General features: G+C 33.6%; 1 protein-coding gene across 4 annotated transcripts in view; it reads left to right on the top strand.

Moving 5' to 3' along the window:
* Rgs7 (regulator of G protein signaling 7) overlaps positions 1-19,042 on the top strand; it is a 460,451-nt gene that overhangs the window by 377,858 nt on the left and 63,551 nt on the right. The gene's annotated exons all lie outside the window — the stretch shown is intronic.

Genomic DNA, 19,042 nt, shown 5'->3' with positions numbered 1-19,042 from the left:
TGATCTTTGACTTATAATTTCAGCATTGCTATGGGGAAGGTAATTAGACCAGTTAGTTCTGCCCACTAAAATTATTTATTTTTAATATATAATTGGCCTATTGTTGTTCTAAACATCTTTTTCTTTTTTATCAATAAATGGATGATAACCTTTTAATAAGTAGATCCTTGCCATCCACTAAGGAAGCCATTGTTTACATGTGACTTTTTAAGTGTGAAGATTAATTAAATTAAATTGATTAAAATTTCAACTCTTCGTCTCCTTGTCACATTTCAGGTGCTTTCTAACCACATGTGGCTAATGGCAACCATATTGGACTGCACAGAATACTATATTTCCATCAGCACAGAAAGTTCTACTAGACAGCATTGATGAGAAAACATTCTGGCCCAATTTGGTCTGTTTGTTTCCTCCTCTTTTAGACCCAGCTGATTCTTTTTTGCATAACTCATGTTGCTCTTATTACTTGCCAAATCTATGCAGCATGATTCTCCTCACTTTAGTCCTTCTCTTGTTCCTATTTTCAGAAAGTTTCCACTCTGCATTTGCAATAAAGTTTGCTCTCATTTGCAATAAAGTGTTTTCTTGCATTTTTATTATAAAAGTTTTATGCCCTGTAGAAAATTTCAAAGTATGGAAAGTAAGTACAAGGTAATATAATAAAACCTAAACCCCTCACCCAGGAATGGTTAGCACTCCTGACATTATATTATATTACATTTTGCTGGTTTTTAATACATATGCATATTTTTAAATATAATTGTTGTTCCTTTTTGGACATTAGTTTATCACTTACTAATATCATTTCTCTTAAAAAGTATTATTGCATAATAGTCAATCATTTATATATTTGTTAGGATATTTAGCTTTATTCTCCAATTTCTCCCTACTATAAACACATTCATAAAGCATAACGTTGGACCCCCAAAATTGAATGTATAAGAATTTTTTCTTTCAAGATGAAATATTTGAGGTGAGACTTCTAATTCCAAAATTGTGAGAATTTTAAAATTATATAATTGATTTTAAAATAAATAAATATCCATTTTAACCTCATATGAATATATATAAGAGTTAAATAGAAGAGACAGGACCAAACCTTAGTCTTTTCTTCCTGTTGATCTATTGAATAGAAAGGACCAAATTTTATCTTTCTGTTTCTGTAGTTTAAAATGTGACCTAGAGACCTGTGCATATCATCATGGACTATAAAACTTCCTTGTTAGATAAAGAGACAAAGAAATATAATAATAGTATGTTCTGTTAAAGATAAAAAACAAAAGGGAATTTTATTTTACACTTAGAAAAATATCAGCATGAGATCGGCTCCATCCAGCAAAGTATATCAGTGAGTAGGGATATGTGCTAGAAGAATTTTTTTTTTGTAGTTTAAACTCAACCAATTATTTACAACAACATATTTTTCTTCATAATTGGTAAGAAGTATTAGACTTTACATCTCAGGCTGTTTTAATATAGCTTTCATTTGAAATAACTTTCCGCTGAGACCTTGTATCTTACCAATTGAGGGAATTAATAGAACCTATTTTGTGGGACAACTCTCTGAGGGAATGCAGATGGTGATGAATAAAACCTGGGGAGGAAAACATCCTGATGGTGATATTGGTCTTCAGTTGAAGGGATTGTCAGAACTTAAACTTAATGCCTGTTTTCTTCTAATACAAAGTAAAATATAACAACACAACTGCAGGAAAAAAAGCTATATGTAGATGTAAGAAATAGAGGATTTAAATAAAGAGTAATAAATTTGAAATCCTGCAAAGGTCTGGGAGGAGACTGAATTGGATGTAGGGAAAAACTAGTGTGGGGGTGGGGATTAAAGACCCCAAAGTAACAGTAAACATGATTTGGGACCACATCTACTGAAGAACAAAGTCTGAAACCTCTGAAAAGTCAGGAACTCAACATGAAGTCATTTTAACCATACCCGCCATCCCAAAAAAGCAATACAGAAGTTGAAAAGAAGCAATATCTCAAGTAAAATCCCAGTCCTGTGATATGCAAAATCATGAAGATAGGAATCACCAAACCAATAAATAACCATACAAACTGGCTTTCAGACTTTTAAGCCACTTGGAATACCTGGGCCCTCCAGATAAAGTACAACTGGAAAAAGTACAACTAAAATCACTACAGAACACTGTTTTATAGTCCAGCACACATAGAAAGTCTCGGTCCTTTTTATTTTTTATTTTGAGACATGTTCTTGCTAAATTGCTGAGGCTGGCCTTGAACTTGTTATCCTCATGCCTCAGCCTTCTGAGTCACCGGGATTACAGGCATGTACCACCACATCTACTGGGCCTAAATAATATTTTAAATGCTTAATAAGATATAAAAAGAAGCATGAAATATCAGAAAAAAATGGGATATTGGATTTTTTCAGGAAGATTTGAGAAACAACCCAAGAACTTTTGTAATAAAACAAATGCAAAATCATTATAATTAAAACGTTAATGAAAAAGTTAAAAAACAAATTAGTAATGATTGAATTGGAAGACAGATCAAGAATGCTGCACAGGGCTGGAATTGTGGCTCAGTGGCAGAGTGCTTTGCCTATGCCAAATTCTTCCACAGAAGCACGGGGTTCTATCCTCAGCACCACATAAAAATAAATAAATAAAACAAAGGTTTTGTGTCCATCTACAACTAAAAAAAAATTAAAAAAAAAGAATGCTGTACAGTTGGTTAAGAAGATAGAAAATATGGAAAACAGGTTAGGAGACATGGAGATAAAAAATAAGAAGACTCAAAAAAGGATTCATAATAGGAGTTTCCCAGGAAGAGTATAGCAAAGCAACATTCAATGAGATAATAATTGAGGTACTTTTCAGAACTGAAGAAAAACATGAATCCTCAGGTTGTAAAATGTAACATAGTCTAGTTACAATTAGTAAAAATGTAAATTCTACTAGTAGACACTTCATACAGAATGAAAGAAAAAAGAGAGAAAAAGAGAAGAGAGGAAGAAGGGAGAAAACACTTTAAAACTTACAAAAAAAAGAGATTTTGTTTTTTGGTTTTGTTGTGGTTGCATTGTTTTTTGTTTGTTTGTTTGTTTTTTTGTTTGTTTGTTTTGAGAAGAGAGTCTTACTACATTGCCCAGGCTCCTCACAAATTCCTGGGATCAAGCAATCCCCTTGCCTCAGCCTGTTGAGTAGCTGGGACTATAGGTGCAAGTCATTGTGCTTCGTTTAGATTTTACTTTTATAAGGGAGATTTTTTTTTTTAAAGAGCAAAAAAGTAATGAATATACTGTAAACAACAATACCAACATCTTTATAAACACTAATGTAGACCAGAAATAAAGCATATTTTCAAGATCCTGAGAGAAAGCATCAGCCCAGAATTTTTGTCACTACACATAATATCGTTCAAGGTAGCAGCAAAATAAAGATTAAAAGATTTTCCCATTCAAAGATGCTAATAGATCTACTTAAAAAATAGCCTTTTATAAAAAGGAAATTAAACAAAAGGGAAGACACTGAGCAGCAAGAAGCTGTGAGGAGAAAAGAAATTGATAAATACCTAAATAAACATTTGTTATTTTTAAATGATTAATTTTAGGATTTAAATAAAAGTGGAATTATGAGATAAAAAATAACATCAACTTTGAAAAATTCCAAAATTTCATGGTTTATAACTTAAAATCATAGTTAAAAACAATTAGTATACTCAGAGAACAAGTCATAATAGAAATTATAAAACAATTGGGTTTCATTTCTTATGAAATAAAATTTCACTTCTTAAAAAATAATTATTTAGGAAACTTTGTAATATATTTGTGGTATGTTACAAATATGTCCACCATATATTTTATTATTTTGAAATTAAAACCAATATTCTAGCAATTTTGAGAATTTTGACAGATTTTTGACATTTTACAAATATGTTAAAATTTGTAGGAGTTGTAGGACAAGGGCTGCATTTTGTTTATTTAGTTAAAAAATATGGTTTATATTAAAAATGTATCAACTATAGATTAAAAATTGTAAAGAACTGGAATCAAGAATTTTTCATAGGAACCTAGTGATCATGGGAAATTTTAAAATTTTAATTCATTTGTAAATATACTGACAGGAAAAGCTGATGGGTTATTGTCAGGATACATTCTGCAGAAATGCTGTAATTGATACAAGAGTTCAAAAATAGACAAGAATTATGCCTAGGCCAAATTCTTCCACAGAAGAGCTTATTCACTTGTTTTCTTTGATGTTTAGTATCGGTTGGTCACTTTTAAGAGCATGAGACAACAGTTTTACAGATGTTCCTCAATTTACAGTGGGGTCATATCCCCTACATAAGTTGAAAACACTGTAAAATCAAAACTGCATTTAATATGCCTAATATACCAAATACGTAGCTTAGCCACATGATACACTGTGGAGTGTTGCTTGTTTACCCTTTTGCTTACATGGCTGACTGGAGCTTTGGCTTGCTGTCATTGCCAAGCATGGCTAGCTCAAGAAAAGATCAGATTCAAAGTACAATTTCTACTGAATGCATATGGCCTTCCTTACCATATTCAGAGACTGTGTGTTTTAAAAGTGGGTATTTGTGACACTCCAGAATTACACAATATGCAAATTTTAAAATTTATGTTGAAAACATTTAAGGTCAAATTAGAAATATATTATTTTGAGGTGGGTGCCAGAGCAAACAATTATTCAAAGGTTATTCTAGAGAGGGCATCCTTGAAGTCATATTGGTTATAACACATTTCACATAGAAGGATAGTAAGATCTATTCCTGAATAATTTCAAAGTATGGTTAAGTGTTTGTTTATAAGTACTATGGGAGAAATATGTGTGGTTTCACATAACCTAAATAAATAAGGAAAAATAAATTAAATCCTTGATGACATCCTACAGGTAAAAACCTATCTGTGACTTTACCAAAAAGCTAGCTTTTTTTCTTAAAAACTTTCATTATTGTAAATGTTCATCATAATGGATTTATGTCTACAGTATGGAAGGTTAGAGAATCGTGTAGAAGATTCATGGCTAGGTCAGCTCTTAATGTTATTTAAGACTCAAGACATATGACCAGTGCTGGATCCTTGACAATCTTTTTTAAGTACTGGGAATTGAATTCAGGGGCACTTAGCCACTGACTGCCACTGAGCCACATCCCCACCACTATTTTGTATTTTATTTAGAGACAGGGTCTTTGTCTCACTGAGTTGCTTAGCACCTCACTTTTGCTGAGGCTGGCTGTCTCAGCTGTCTCACCTCACTTTTGCGATTCTCCTGTCTCAGCTGAGATTACAGGAGTGCGCCACCATGCCCAGCTTGACAATTCTCCGTTGGCCATTGTAGTCATGAGTTATGAGTCAGTCTCTTTCAGTGGAATGTGAACCACTTGAGATTTCAAGAACTAAATTTTATTGATTTTTATATTTCCTGTGCCTAGGACAATATCCAATCTTAAGAGGTGTCCAATAATAATGTGTTGGGTATATGATAGATAAATGAAGAGTCTCAAGTCTTACAATTTATTTTACTTATTAATAATAATGGCATAATATTCAGGTGTAAGCACACCAACTGCCTAGAATCAAATTGATAATAAAGCAACGTAGGGTTGTGAACAGCAACATTTTAGATCACCATCCCTGAATTTCACTGAGGAGCCTTATGCTTGTCCCATGGGACTCTTGGCTTCATAAAATAATGCAGATCACAACACAGTTTGAAATTGCAGTTAAGTGGACATAAAAGAACTGCCCTTGTCTTACAACCCCTAGAGAGATTTTAACAGTTATAATTGTAAAATGCCAAAAATCTATCAAAGTTGTCAAAATTGTTAGAATACTTGGTTTTGATTTAATATTCTAAATGGACATATAATTGTTATGAGCCTCAAAAGAGAATGGAAGTTAAGTCTGTGAGGAAACAAAAGATCTGCAAAGGGAAGCATTAGCATATAATTATGGAATGCATTATGCACACTGATTTAATTAACTTATATGAACACTAAATAGGGAAGCCATATGGGGAATATGGCTTCACAAACTGCCACCCCCATGGGCAATACTTTGCGTGGTGATAAGATTCTCCCATCTCCTCAGAGTCTCTAGTCTTCTAGCACCTTCTCATACTAAAACCTCTGTTTGCCCCCTGGCTCTGCAACTTTCTGAGAACTGTAGCCAAATCCTTTTCCATTCTGAGCTTTGTATTTCACGTCTAATAAAAAAGTAATAAAACATACTTTTTAACTCACAGCATTATTGCAAAGCTCAAAGGAGATAACATGTAGAAAAGCGATTTTGTATACTAAACTGGAATGTAAACTAATGGGATTATTCACTTGTCTCTGAAATACATAGCAAAAAATTAAAAGTAATTATTGTTAACCTACTTACTCCCAACTTAATACAAAAGACTAGGACATGAGTCCTGAGAGACTAGGAACATTGGTCCAAAGTTTTTATCTGTGACTTAACACCAAGAATATTACCTTGTACATTGAATGAATTCATTCATTCATTCATTTAACTTAAAATAAAATTATATCTGATACTGGAAAAAAAGTGCCTTCATTCCATTTCTCGTTTAATATATGTGACTAAAGCTTAAAGAAATTAACATAAATATACTGTTGATCATTCTAAAATATGATGTTATTTTAGCCTCATGAAACCAAATTCTAATTTATTTCTAAAAAGTATATGTTATTTTGAATCTGAAGTAACAGATTTATTAAACTCAAGTAAAGAGCTGATAATCAGTCACACTGTAGAGACATTTAATCCCACATTTGCATAAGTTTTCAAAAAGCTTTTGCATTGATCATTTCCTTTCAACTTCAATTTCCAGTGAAGTCATAAAAATATCATTAAAATGCCCATTACTCAGGCATCAGAGAGGACACATAACTTGCCCAACTAGATCAGGCATCAATTAACTTCAACTTTGAACTATCTATTCACCTTTGAAAGTCTTAACTTTTACTCATATTTTTTCTTGGATTTGTGGGACAATTTGGTTTACTTATTTCTTACTAAACTTAAAATAAAATGCTTCTTAGCAATATGCAATTCCAGAGTGTTGCTCCACTCTGATAACCTTTAAGCAATTAAAAAAAATGCATGGAACCTCTGTGAATTCCTTCCTTCCTTCCTTCCTTCCTTCCTTCCCTCCTTCCTTCTCTTTCTCTTTTGCACTGGAGTTTAAACCCAGGGGTGCTCTACCACTGAGATACATCTCCAGCCCTTTTTATTTGTTATTTTGGGGAGGCTAATCTGGAATTTGTCATCCTCCTGCCTTAGCCTTCCAAGTAGCTGGGATTACAGGTGGGACACATCTGGTTTTCTGGGCAATTTCTAATGGAAAGGAATCTATTAGAGGTTTCAAGAGGGAAAAAATGGTATATAATAATCAGGAAAAGTTTAAGGATCAAAATTAAATTTCACCTCCATAAAATTAAGGCAACTGTTCCTTAGTTTTACAAAGCATTGTTTCACCCTAATCCTTTTTTTTCTGCATTGACCTGGTTACTTTCATAGTTTTTTTTTTTTTCTTGTACTCTTTGGGATATCCTGGGTGTCTCATCTCAATGGAAGAATGGTTTAAAGTGATCTCCAAGTTGTTTTACATTTTAAGAATGCTCTTGATTCAGAGTCACTCTAAATAGCTCTCCAGATAAGAATGGCTCTTCCCACACAGCTGGGTTCAAATTCCAACGTAATTCTGTATTAGCCATGCAACTTGAATAAAAAGTCGTGTCTACTTTCTGTGCCTCAATTTTCTTAACTATAAAGAGATGATAACAATAACACATACAGATACCCCTCATAGGTTGTTTAAATAATTAATTGGTTAATTCATAAAGTATTTTAACAGTTCTTGGCATATGGCAAGTACCAGTTAAGTGTTAAATATAATGATGATTATTTTCATTATCCTTATTATTGTCTGGCTTGTTTTAGTCAGCTTTCAGTGCTGTGAATAAAAGACCCAACCAGACCATCTGAAGAGGAGGAAAAGTTTATTTTGACACTCACAGTTTCATAGGCAGCTGCCTTCATTCCTCAGGGCGTGAGGTGAGGCTGAACATCACGGTGGAAGAGTATGGTGGAGGGAAGCAGCTCATATGATGACCAGAACACAGAAAGAGAGACTCCATTTGCCAGATACAATATATAAATCCCAAAGGCACACCCCCAATGCCCTCCTCCTCCAGCCACACCCTCCCTGCCTTCAGTCACCACTCAGTTAAACCCAGTCATTTCACCTCTAATCTTACTTGTATTGTCCCACACATGAGCTTTTGGGGAACACATCACATCCAAATCATAACATAGCTACTATTAGCATTGTCATAATCTTTTTCTAAAAAGAAGGGCATACTGATAGTATAGTCAGTGGTATAATATGTGCTTAGTATGCATTAGGCCCTAGATTCAAACTCAGCACCAAAATAAATAAATAATAAAAATAAATAAATAAAAAGGACAAAGTACTCAGAAGTCCTCATAGTTTTTCAACCAGGAAACAAATTTTGTCATTTTTCTTAAGACTACTTTCTGCAAGGGCAGGGGGCAGGATGGGGGAGCAAAAAGACTGTGCAAACCAGTTACTATAGGGTTCACTTGGAGAGGGGTTCACTTCAAGAAGAAGCCCAGGGATATTTTCAGCTCACCATCTTAGGGTTGTTCTATGCTCTAGGTTTCAAAATCACATCAGTTCTATCAAATTAGCCTCTACTTAGATGAATAACAGAACCAGGTATGTTGTTGTGGAACAAAAATAAACAAATAATGAAAATACATCTCAATAATCGTCAAGATCGCAATGATATTGCCTTTTTCTATATATTATTATTATTAACATTATTATTATTATTTGTGGTGAGCCGTTCTAATTAGACCGTGGCCGCCATTAGAAGATGGCGCCGGCTTCCACTGTGGCCTGTGATAAACAACTCCTTTTATGGAGAATTGGCACGCAATCCCTTACCACCCTATGAGAAAGATCCACGTGGCAGCTTAGGATTGGTATGCGGGAGGCTTTATTAGGCTGTGCTTGGGCGTGGCGGGTGCGGGTCGCTAGAAGATGATACTTGAATCAAGGCCTGAATAAACTGCTGAAAGAAGAATCCTGTGTCGTGTTTTCCCTTGCTGGCGAGGGGTCGCGACAATTATTAAAAAGTATGGTATCCACTTTTACTCTCTTACAATCCATTTGCCTCATGCAACCAATTGCAGTGGTGCCCTTAGCAAGTAGGGGATAGGATTAAGGCAATCCAGGTTTTTTCCAGGTCCTTGGCCCCTAACCAGCATCACTCTGCACAGGATAACTAGAAGCACTGTCCTCTCTTCCCTCTCCGTGCCATCTTTGCTTTAGATTTCTCTAGAATATGACCTCATTAGGAATAGAATCCTTGTCTACTCCCAACCCCATCACCTAAAGCAGAGCCCTGTACATAGTAGACTCTTCATACACATACAAATGAAAATATAAAGAATAGTTTTCTCTTTCTTCCCCCAGCAACCTGGGAGTAGCTACTAATAAACACTGCTGATCACATATTTCCTTGTGCATGGGGCTTGGTTAGCAAGATAATAAGGGATAATAAAAATGAAGAAGGGCTGGGGATGTGGCTCAAGCGGTCGCGCGCTCGCCTGGCATGCGTGCGGCCCGGGTTCCATCCTCAGCACCACATACAAACAAAGATGTTGTGTCTGCCAATAACTAAAAAAAATATATTAAAAAAAAATATCTCTCTCTCCTTCTCTCTCTCTCTCTCTCTCTCTCTCTCTCTTTCTAAAAATAATAATAATAATAGTAATAATAAATAAATAAAAATGAAGAAAAGGAAGGGACAGAAAGAGCAAAGATGTGAACATAAAATATATAATTTAATGACATGGAAGTGCCTTTATAAACCAGTCATTTTAAAATTAAACTCTGTTTTGAGATAAAATTTTAAAAATATTTCAAAGTGCAAGACATCTGTGCTTGCACTTTATTATTTAAAATTCTTGGCAATGCAAATTCATGGCAGTTCTACAAAGGAGAGATACTTGACAACTGAGACACACAATGATTCAAACAGTGCCCACCACTGTGATAAAAAATAATAACTTCACACAAACTCCATACCAAACATGGCATTTATTAGGATATTTCATGTAGAGAAGTACCTGCTATGATTTTCTTTTAGATAGAAACTTTTCCAGTGAGCTAAAAGTATAATAAATGCATACATTACATTCCTTTTTTAATATAGCATTCTACAATACATCCTCTCAATAATCCTCACCTCAGTATATAGCTGATATTTTTAATTCTCATTACACAGGGGAGGAAATTGAGTGTCAGGAAGCTTAAGTGACTTTACAAAGTCTTGGTTAATGAGGGTTATGAGAACCCAAGATGTCCAAACTCTTGTACCAAATGTCCTTTCCACTATATCATGGCCTTTGCCAGAATATCCGATTTTCTATTGTTTCCATACTAATGATCAGGGATTTTGACAATAGACATAGTGTGAATCAAATGTTCCAAATTGGTTAGCCAATAACTTAGGGCTAACAACTCATATCTTTTTTTTATTGTACCAGTATTTCTCAGCACGATACCTATATCTCTCTCCTTTTATGTAAGAAACCAAAAATAATTTTTAAAAAGAGAGAGATGGGAAGGAATCAAGTTCAGGTATTCAAATATATCAATGGTTAGTATTTTAATCCAGAGTAAATGAACATATATTAGTTGTTTGTTCAGAAGTTGCACAGCTCATGTTCCACTGGATAGTTTATTGAATTGCTCTTTAAAAGGCTCATTCTCTCCTATGCAGAAGCTAGAGAAAAATAATGGGAAAAGGGTAGGAGAATCAGATATCATAAAGATATAGGGAAGATCAGTGGAGTAGAAGGAGGAGGTCAAAAGGGAGGGAGGAGAGTTGGGGATGGGGAGGAAATGAGAAATGAATTTAACAAAAGCAGAGTATATGCATATATAAAATAAATATCACTTTTATGTATATGTATAAAACATCAATCAATAATAACTGAGTGAAAAGAAGATTAATAGAGTAAAGGAAAGAGAATAATGGGGAGGGAAGAGAGAAGGGAAAGCAGGGCTTAGGGGGCGGAACCAGGGACTGAAGTGGAATAAATTAAATTCCATGCATGTAGGAGCTTGTCACAATGAACCCAACTATTATGTATAACTATAATGCTCTAATAAAAATAAATAAAGGGGATGAATTAAAAGGTGTAAACCTTTGCTTTGTTTAATAAATGTAAAGAACAGACAGAAAAAGTATTTACCTGAAAGTTAATATCTTAAACATTTTGATTGAAACAGTGGTTCAGAAATGTCATGGTAATAGGTAAACTACAGTATTCCTTTATTCTGCGACATTTAAAAACTTAATATGGTATTGGTTTGAAAAAAATCTACTAATTACTATAAGCACAAGAAGTAATAACTCTATTCTATGAAAGAATAAAGTCAAGAGGTTGTTGTAGATTACTAGGAGAGCCTCTGAATTTGTACATATTTTTGTTATTACTGAAAAACATCCTTTTAAATCATTGCTCTCCAACAGAGGGACTAAGACACAAACACATACAGTTGATTCTTGTTTTTTGTGGTAATAGTGTTCTGTAAAGTTGCCTTGAACACCGAGTTAGAGAATACTAAACCACTGATCCCAAGAGAAGCACAGGATTGGGTTTCTACAAGCCTCAGATCAGAACACTTTTATCATTTGATGAACACATGACCTTGTTTTGTATGTATTTCTGCTAAAGACACCTTATTCAATAAATGTTGTTGATTCATTACTACTAAATAGCACCATAACTCATAACTGAACAAAACTTAGCTAATACACGTATTTTTGTAAAGCACATCACATCCTTCTCACACTTAGGACCATTACACAGAACACTTCAATACTATTCTTGGGGCCATTTTAAACAGAAATATCATCAACAAAAAGCACACAAAATCAAAAAAATGTATCAGTAAATGTACCCCAAAAAGGATGTTTATTTGTAGCATTAGGGTTGAAACAAAGCAGCAAAGTGTCTTGTTTGACTCAGCTATTAAACTATCAAATTTAAAACTGCAAATATGACATCAGTTATTGATTTGGGGGCCACAAATAATTGGTATTGCAGTTTGTAACAATTTGTATATATGGAATCAGCAAGTAATGACTAGTTTTTAAAGGAGATTTAATAAGTAATGGTGTGAATAGAGTACAAATTCATAGCAACATGAAATAATCTTACAAATTGACAAAATTCATTGAACATTAGAAAAACAACCAAACCTTTTAGGAGCCATTCACATAACTCAGTGGTTCTAGTTTCTTTCTTTAGCAATTTAAGTGGTTGGGGTAAAGGTCACTGCATACAATCTATAATGTCATTTATAAATGAATGAAAAAAAGCTGGATTAAAATTAGTAAAGCTGGATTTAAATTAATAAAGTTTCAAAATAGCAATAATAGTTCTTATATTGAGGAGCAACAAAGAAATACAGAAAAATGGAACCATGTGGAAAACAAGAGTCAACAAAGAGAAGCTTCCTCGTTCCTTTGTGGCACTGATTGGGGGCTGATGTGAGATTTCTCTTGTTGTTTTATGTATCCTAAGGATCTCTTGTGTGGTCACAGAGATCCAAAGTCCCCACCACCTACTTACTGGGGAAGTATGTCCTGGTATGTCCTGGGGAAGGGACTCAGGCTCCCTGTGTTTCATTATTACTATCAATTAAATTAAAAATAATAATGCCATCTTTCTAAGGTAGTTGACTTTAGGGTATGGGAAAAATATGTGATAGAACAGAATCTAACCAGGCTCACGAAATACAAGATTAAGGAGAGAAGTCTACTGCTCTCATTCTTTTCACACTGACAGTTTCCAGCTATTATTCCTGAAATTTCCAAAAGAATTATTTTTCCTGGAGGATTAGCTCTTCCAGGAGAGTAAAGCTTTTTATTGTCCAAATATTCAATTTCCATAGTAGACCTTTCTTCTCTTAATAAATCAAGGTACATAATCCCATTTAATAACTAATTTCTACTCGTGCATTACAGTAATATTCTTCAACATTAATATATTTTGGAAATTAAATAAAATCATTCTTATAATATTTTCTCTAGTTCTTTTTATCTTTAGATTTAATTCCCCTTAAGGTTAATTAAGGTTTGAATTGCTCTTGAGTCATAATTTTTCTAAAAAATTAAACTCTCTTAACAACAGATAAATGGATAAAGAAAATGTGATACATATATATAATGGAGGTTTACTTAGTTGTAACAAATGAAATCATGGCATTTGCTGGTAAATGGACAGAACAGAATAACATCATGCAAAGTGAAATAAGCCAGATTCTGAGATCAAAGTTGAATGCTTTCTCTCATATGTAGAAGCTAGAAAAAAAAAATGGAAAGAAGAGGAAGATGGAATTCCATGAAAAAACAAGGGAAGTCAGAGGGTAGGGAGGGAATTAGGGATGGGAAAGAAGAGGTATGGTGGAATGAAACTGACAAAATTATTTGAATATATGAATATTACATATATGAATACACCAAGTGAATTTCACCTTTATGTATAAAGCCTTAATTTAAAAAAATTACTATAAGTAAATAGAAAGAAGAGGAACAGTAGAGGGAGTACAGTAGAGAAAGGGCAAAGTGGGGATCAGGGAAGTACTCAGAACAGAAGTGGAGCAAATTATATCCCATGCTTGTATGATTATATCAAAGTGAACCCAAATATCATGTATAGTCATCATACAGTAATGAAAAAATAAAATAGATCTATAGTCAATGAAGAAAAATTCCAAAATCTAAAGTTTTTAAATATAAGTCCATTCAACAGAAATCAAATTTCCAAATATATTTGATCCTTGGAGTAAATGCAGGAAGTAGCAACAGACCAACACTCCATACTTTTCAGAAGTTTACCAAAATTGCTCCTTTCTTCTCCAGCACAGGATAAAGAGGCAAGAGTCGATACAAAACTGGAATGAATAAAAGAAATTATTAGAACAAACTGGAAATTGGAGAATGGTGCTGCGTGTCACTCATTTGAAAGATTAACATTTTTCTGGAATCAATACAATTTAGACATATCATAATGATGTTAGAGTTATAATTATTTCTGTTCTTAGGAAATTAGGGCAGGCTTACAGAACTGGATGTAATCCTGACCAACCCATTAATGATTCCCAGTATCCATACATGAGGGTTAGAAATAGGAGTAAGGAGAGCAGAGAAAGACTTGCCTCATATTGGTCCAAGGTTTCTTAAGCTTGAGCATGTCATCAGAACAGACAGATTTGAGCTGGGGTTGTGGCTCAGTGGTAGAGCTCTCACCTAGCATCTGTGAGGCCCTGAGTTTGATCCTCAGCACCACATAAAAATAAATAAATAAATAAAATAAATAAAAATAAAATAACTACAATTAAAAAATAAACATTTTTTAAAAATTAAAAAATTTTTTTAATTTTTTTAAATTTTTTTAAAATTTTTTTAATTTTTTTTTAATTTTCTAAAAATTAAAAAAAAAATAAAAAGATTTATTCCTGACTTTGGTTCTTAAAGCAGCTCAAGTTCTCAGACTTTTAGCAGAAAATGTACCAGTAGAGGTACCCAACTAGGAGAAGAGTATTATAGTTATAGGACTGTTGCAGCTGCTGGTTGATAGGTGTAAAAGAAAATCCAGGATTATCAGAATTGCTATCCATGTCCACTTTACCAGTACAGCAACCTGCAAACAAGTGAGCAAAATCCCAAAGGAAACCAGAAATAAGACCAGAACCCAAAAAAGTAATAGATACTGTTTTTGGAGGATCTGAACCCTTATTGAATCATTTCAACAAATTTAGGCTTAAAAAGAAAACCATGCTAAGAGTTTTTAATTTTCCAAGATACCAGCTTTTTCTGCATGCCTTTCAGTATCTAAATAATTGTGATAAAAATTTGTTTCCAAACAAAATGTGATACTATCATCAATTTTTAAAAACTATAATAGCATACAATAAATTCTTTTCATTAAAAAATATTAGGAAGACTAGAGGGAGTGAACATATGCTAATTTCTTCATCATTTATTCAGGGAAGCATTAGGCAGTGTTTTATTTCTGAGGTTAAATTTCAAGAGATAAAAATTCAAGCATTTATTTAAAGATAAAAAAAATGGTTACTAATGGGATGACAAGAAGTTTTCTGAATTATTAAAGTGGGATTTAATGAAAAGTCACTGGTTTAAAAATGGTAAAAAAATAAAAATAAAAGAAATACAGTGAAAGAGATGAAGAAATGAGAAAAAAAGAACAAGTAAGTATACTAGGTTACATCATAAATAAAATCTAAGAATATATGTCTGAAAGAAAGACGAGTGAAACAAACCAACTCTGTTAAAATAAGTGGGAGGCAAATACAAGTAGAAGTTGCAATTAGCAGGAAAATAACCTTAGGAGAAGAGTGTTAAAATAGAAAAGTATTGAATTAGCCAGGCACAATGGTGCATGCCTGTACTCCCAGCAACTTAGGAGGCTGAGGCAGGGGGATTGAAAGTTCAAGACCTTAGAAAATTAGTGAGGCCCTAAAGCAATCCAACTCAATTTAAAAATATTATGTCTTTTAATCATTTATCTGTTGATGGGCACCTAGGCTGGTTCTATAATTTGGCTGTTATGAATTGTGCTGCTATAAACATTGATATATGTATATACCATTGTAGTATGATGATTTAAATTATTTTGGATGAATACCAAGGACTGGAATAGCTGGTTATATAGTAATTCCATTTCTAGTCTTTTGAGGCATCCCCATACGGATTTTCAAAATGCTTGTACTAATTTGCAGTCCCATTAACAATGTATGAATATACCTTTTTCCAACATCCTCATCAGTATTTATTATTATTTGTAGTCTTGATGATCACTGTTCTAACTGAAACAAGATATGAAATTTTTGTGTAGTTTTGATTTGCATTTCCCTGATTGCTAAGGATATTTAACTTTTTTTCATATATTTGTTGGCCATTTGCATTTCTTCTTTTGAAAAATATCTGTTTAGATCATTTGCCCATTGGTTGAAGTGTTACACACACACACACACACACATACAAACACACACACATACAAACACACACACATACAAACACACACACACAATGGAGTATTACTCAGCATAAGTAAAGATAAAATTAGGTCATTTGCTGGCAAATTGGTAGAACTGGAGAACATCATGCTAAGAGAAATAAGCCAGACTCATGAAATCAAGGGTTGAATGATTTCTATGATCTGTAGAAGTTGGGGGGGGGATGGAATAAGAAAGGATCTCAAGAAAACAGAAGGGTGATCAACAGAGTAGAGAGAAGGGAATTGAGAGAGAGAGAGAGAGAGAGAGAGAAAAGAAGGGCTTGGTGAAGTACTGGGAAATGAAATTGACCAAATTATGCTATGTTCACATAGAACATATCACAATGAATCCCACTTTTATAATTATAGTTAAATAAATTGTATTAATTATAATCAACATATAATTAATTATACTTATAATCAACTAAATAATACATATTCCTTCTATATTAAAAATAATAGAAGGAAGTTGGGTTATAAGTTGTAAAATTTCCAAGTACTTTTTTGGCATTTGTATTTCTAATCTTCTTGAATTATATATTTGTGTCTTTTTCCATATTTAGATATTGGGGTGCTTGCTGATCTGTGATCTAGGTATGATTCTACACACTTCTGTCATGAATGTGAGTGCTCTACCTTGTAGAAACTAAAGGAAAAACCAAATGCCAGCATTTATTTTCTATTCCACTCCTTATTACAGACCTGATTCAAAAGCTTTAGCTTTTTCCATCTGAATTCTAAGTTGCATTAGGGCCAAATTCTATGCCTTTACCACATAGCTATTTTAACCAGAGTAACACTTCAAGCCTTCTCAAACTTTCTCTCACTTTGTGGCAGAGCCTCCATCTCAATTACTTATTATATACTAAGTAATTGTTATATACAAGTCCCCCAAATTATCTCCTTATGGTGTCCCAGAAAATTATTTCAGGAAGATATATTTAAACTTGGAATTGAAATGAAGTCTTCAATAATATAAATCATTCTAAGTAACCCATGTAGTGTCTATTTTTTTACTCATATTTTTTAGTATTTCAGCAGAGCAGAAAATATTCCAATAGTTAGTTTTTTGGAAAGACTCATTCTTTGTACATGGCCCTACATTCACACAGAACACCATATGAAACACTTACATTGCCTAAATAAGTGGGAATCACAACAAAAATATTGACCTGAGCCTTAGTTTTGACCATGTTCAAGTATTCTCACTTTTTTCTGTCTTTGGTGGATTGGAAAATCTCCTGGAATTGGAACCCTCTTTCATCGACTTAGAGCTTCACCTTGTCTAGATCTTCCCAATGCTGGTATTCTCGACAAACAATGAAAGTACTATCTGTACTTGTCATTATATTGCAGTTAAGTCTGGACTTGATTGTTGAAGCTTGGGCCTATCCAGCCATGACCGGATTTGCTGCACCTTCAGAAGTATCCAGATTATTCTTTACTCTGCTAACTTAGACTTTAATCTTTCCCTCTGGACACTTGATTTAATTTGACATCTAAATAGCTCCTTCTGAAAATATCCTATTCATTTACTTATTCAGCAGATCTATATGAAACCTTTACTCTGTGCCTGACAATGGCTGTCCATACTTTGATTTTGTTTCCTAGAAATTTTTAAAATTTGTATTATAGAAAACCTTAATAAAGAATTTATAAATTCTTTGTGAGCAATCATCTGGAAAAAACTTAAAGCACTTCTGTTATAACTTCTTAGTTTACCTAATAAGGTTAGACATACATTTGCCAAAGGGGACTGATTTTGAAAACAACAGAACTTGAATGACCAGAACCAATAAAGCAGGAAAAAAACTGAGGCAGAATGAGACTGAGAAGAGGTCTGGTTGATGAAGGGCTTAGCTGGGCTTGAATTTGATTAAAGGTAATTCTACAGGAACATTGAAATTGTTTAATTAGAAATTATTTAAGGAGATTTGATCTTTTTTCTAATGAAGAGCCACCTTCAAGGGTATTGCACATATACTATAATTTCTTTCAACTGCTGCTGAGAATGTCTGAGTTATTTTATTAAAGTCACAGTGGCTTTTACAGAAAGAGTTCCCCTGGGAGGGAGCTTATATTATGACCAATTAGAAAATTAACATATCATGTTACTTTTGGTTTTGAAATTTAACTTTTGAAAATTACTGACATTAGTAAAAAAATAAAATAAAATAAAATTACTTTGGTAAATGATGAATGATGTGTTCTAAAATCATGCACTGGATTCTTAGCATTTGTAGCAAAGTTCACATCATTCAGTGGTTGCCTTGACCTTCACACAAGAAACTTAAGGGACAGACCGTTGAGTAAATAACATCCATGTTTGCAGTGGTTTCAGATTTTCTGTGTAACATTTTTCCTCAGTGTTACCCGCTGGACTTCCTTATTCAAAACTAAGGCCAATACATCTTCTTGCCGAGGTGGTATTTATAAGACATCCTGCAGAGCTAGCCTGATGGAAGGTAATATTGGACAGGCCTCATCTAGTGGATTTATTCAGAATCTAGTATAATACAATCTTGAACTTCATAAGACTCAAATATCATACTTAATGGAAAAAAATGACAAAGAAAATGCTGGAAATTGGGACTGGTGAGGACTCCAATGTATTGATATTATGAGAAGAGTCATCAGAATACCTTAAAATAACTGAACAACTTTGCTCAAAGCAATGCCGCTATCACCATTCTTTCTTCCTTCTGTCACTTCTTCTATAAATCTGCTGCCAGAATGGAATTTACATGGCAGCACAGGAAACTGAGTCCTCAGGGAACTGGAGTGAAGTGGTAGTTTATTTCTGTCAGGTAAAATGTTCTACTCTCCTTCACTTAGCAACAAAACAATTGAATGATGTGGATTGGAACAACAGAAGTGCCAAGAAGCCTTAAATTGGGTGGGGTTGTG

The sequence above is a fragment of the Marmota marmota genome, unplaced genomic scaffold (genome assembly GCF_001458135.2).
Source record: "Marmota marmota marmota unplaced genomic scaffold, marMar, whole genome shotgun sequence".
NCBI classification, from domain to species: Eukaryota; Metazoa; Chordata; class Mammalia; order Rodentia; family Sciuridae; genus Marmota; species Marmota marmota.
Note: the sequence above shows the minus strand (reverse complement) of the source record. Positions and strands in the feature narration are given on the sequence as shown.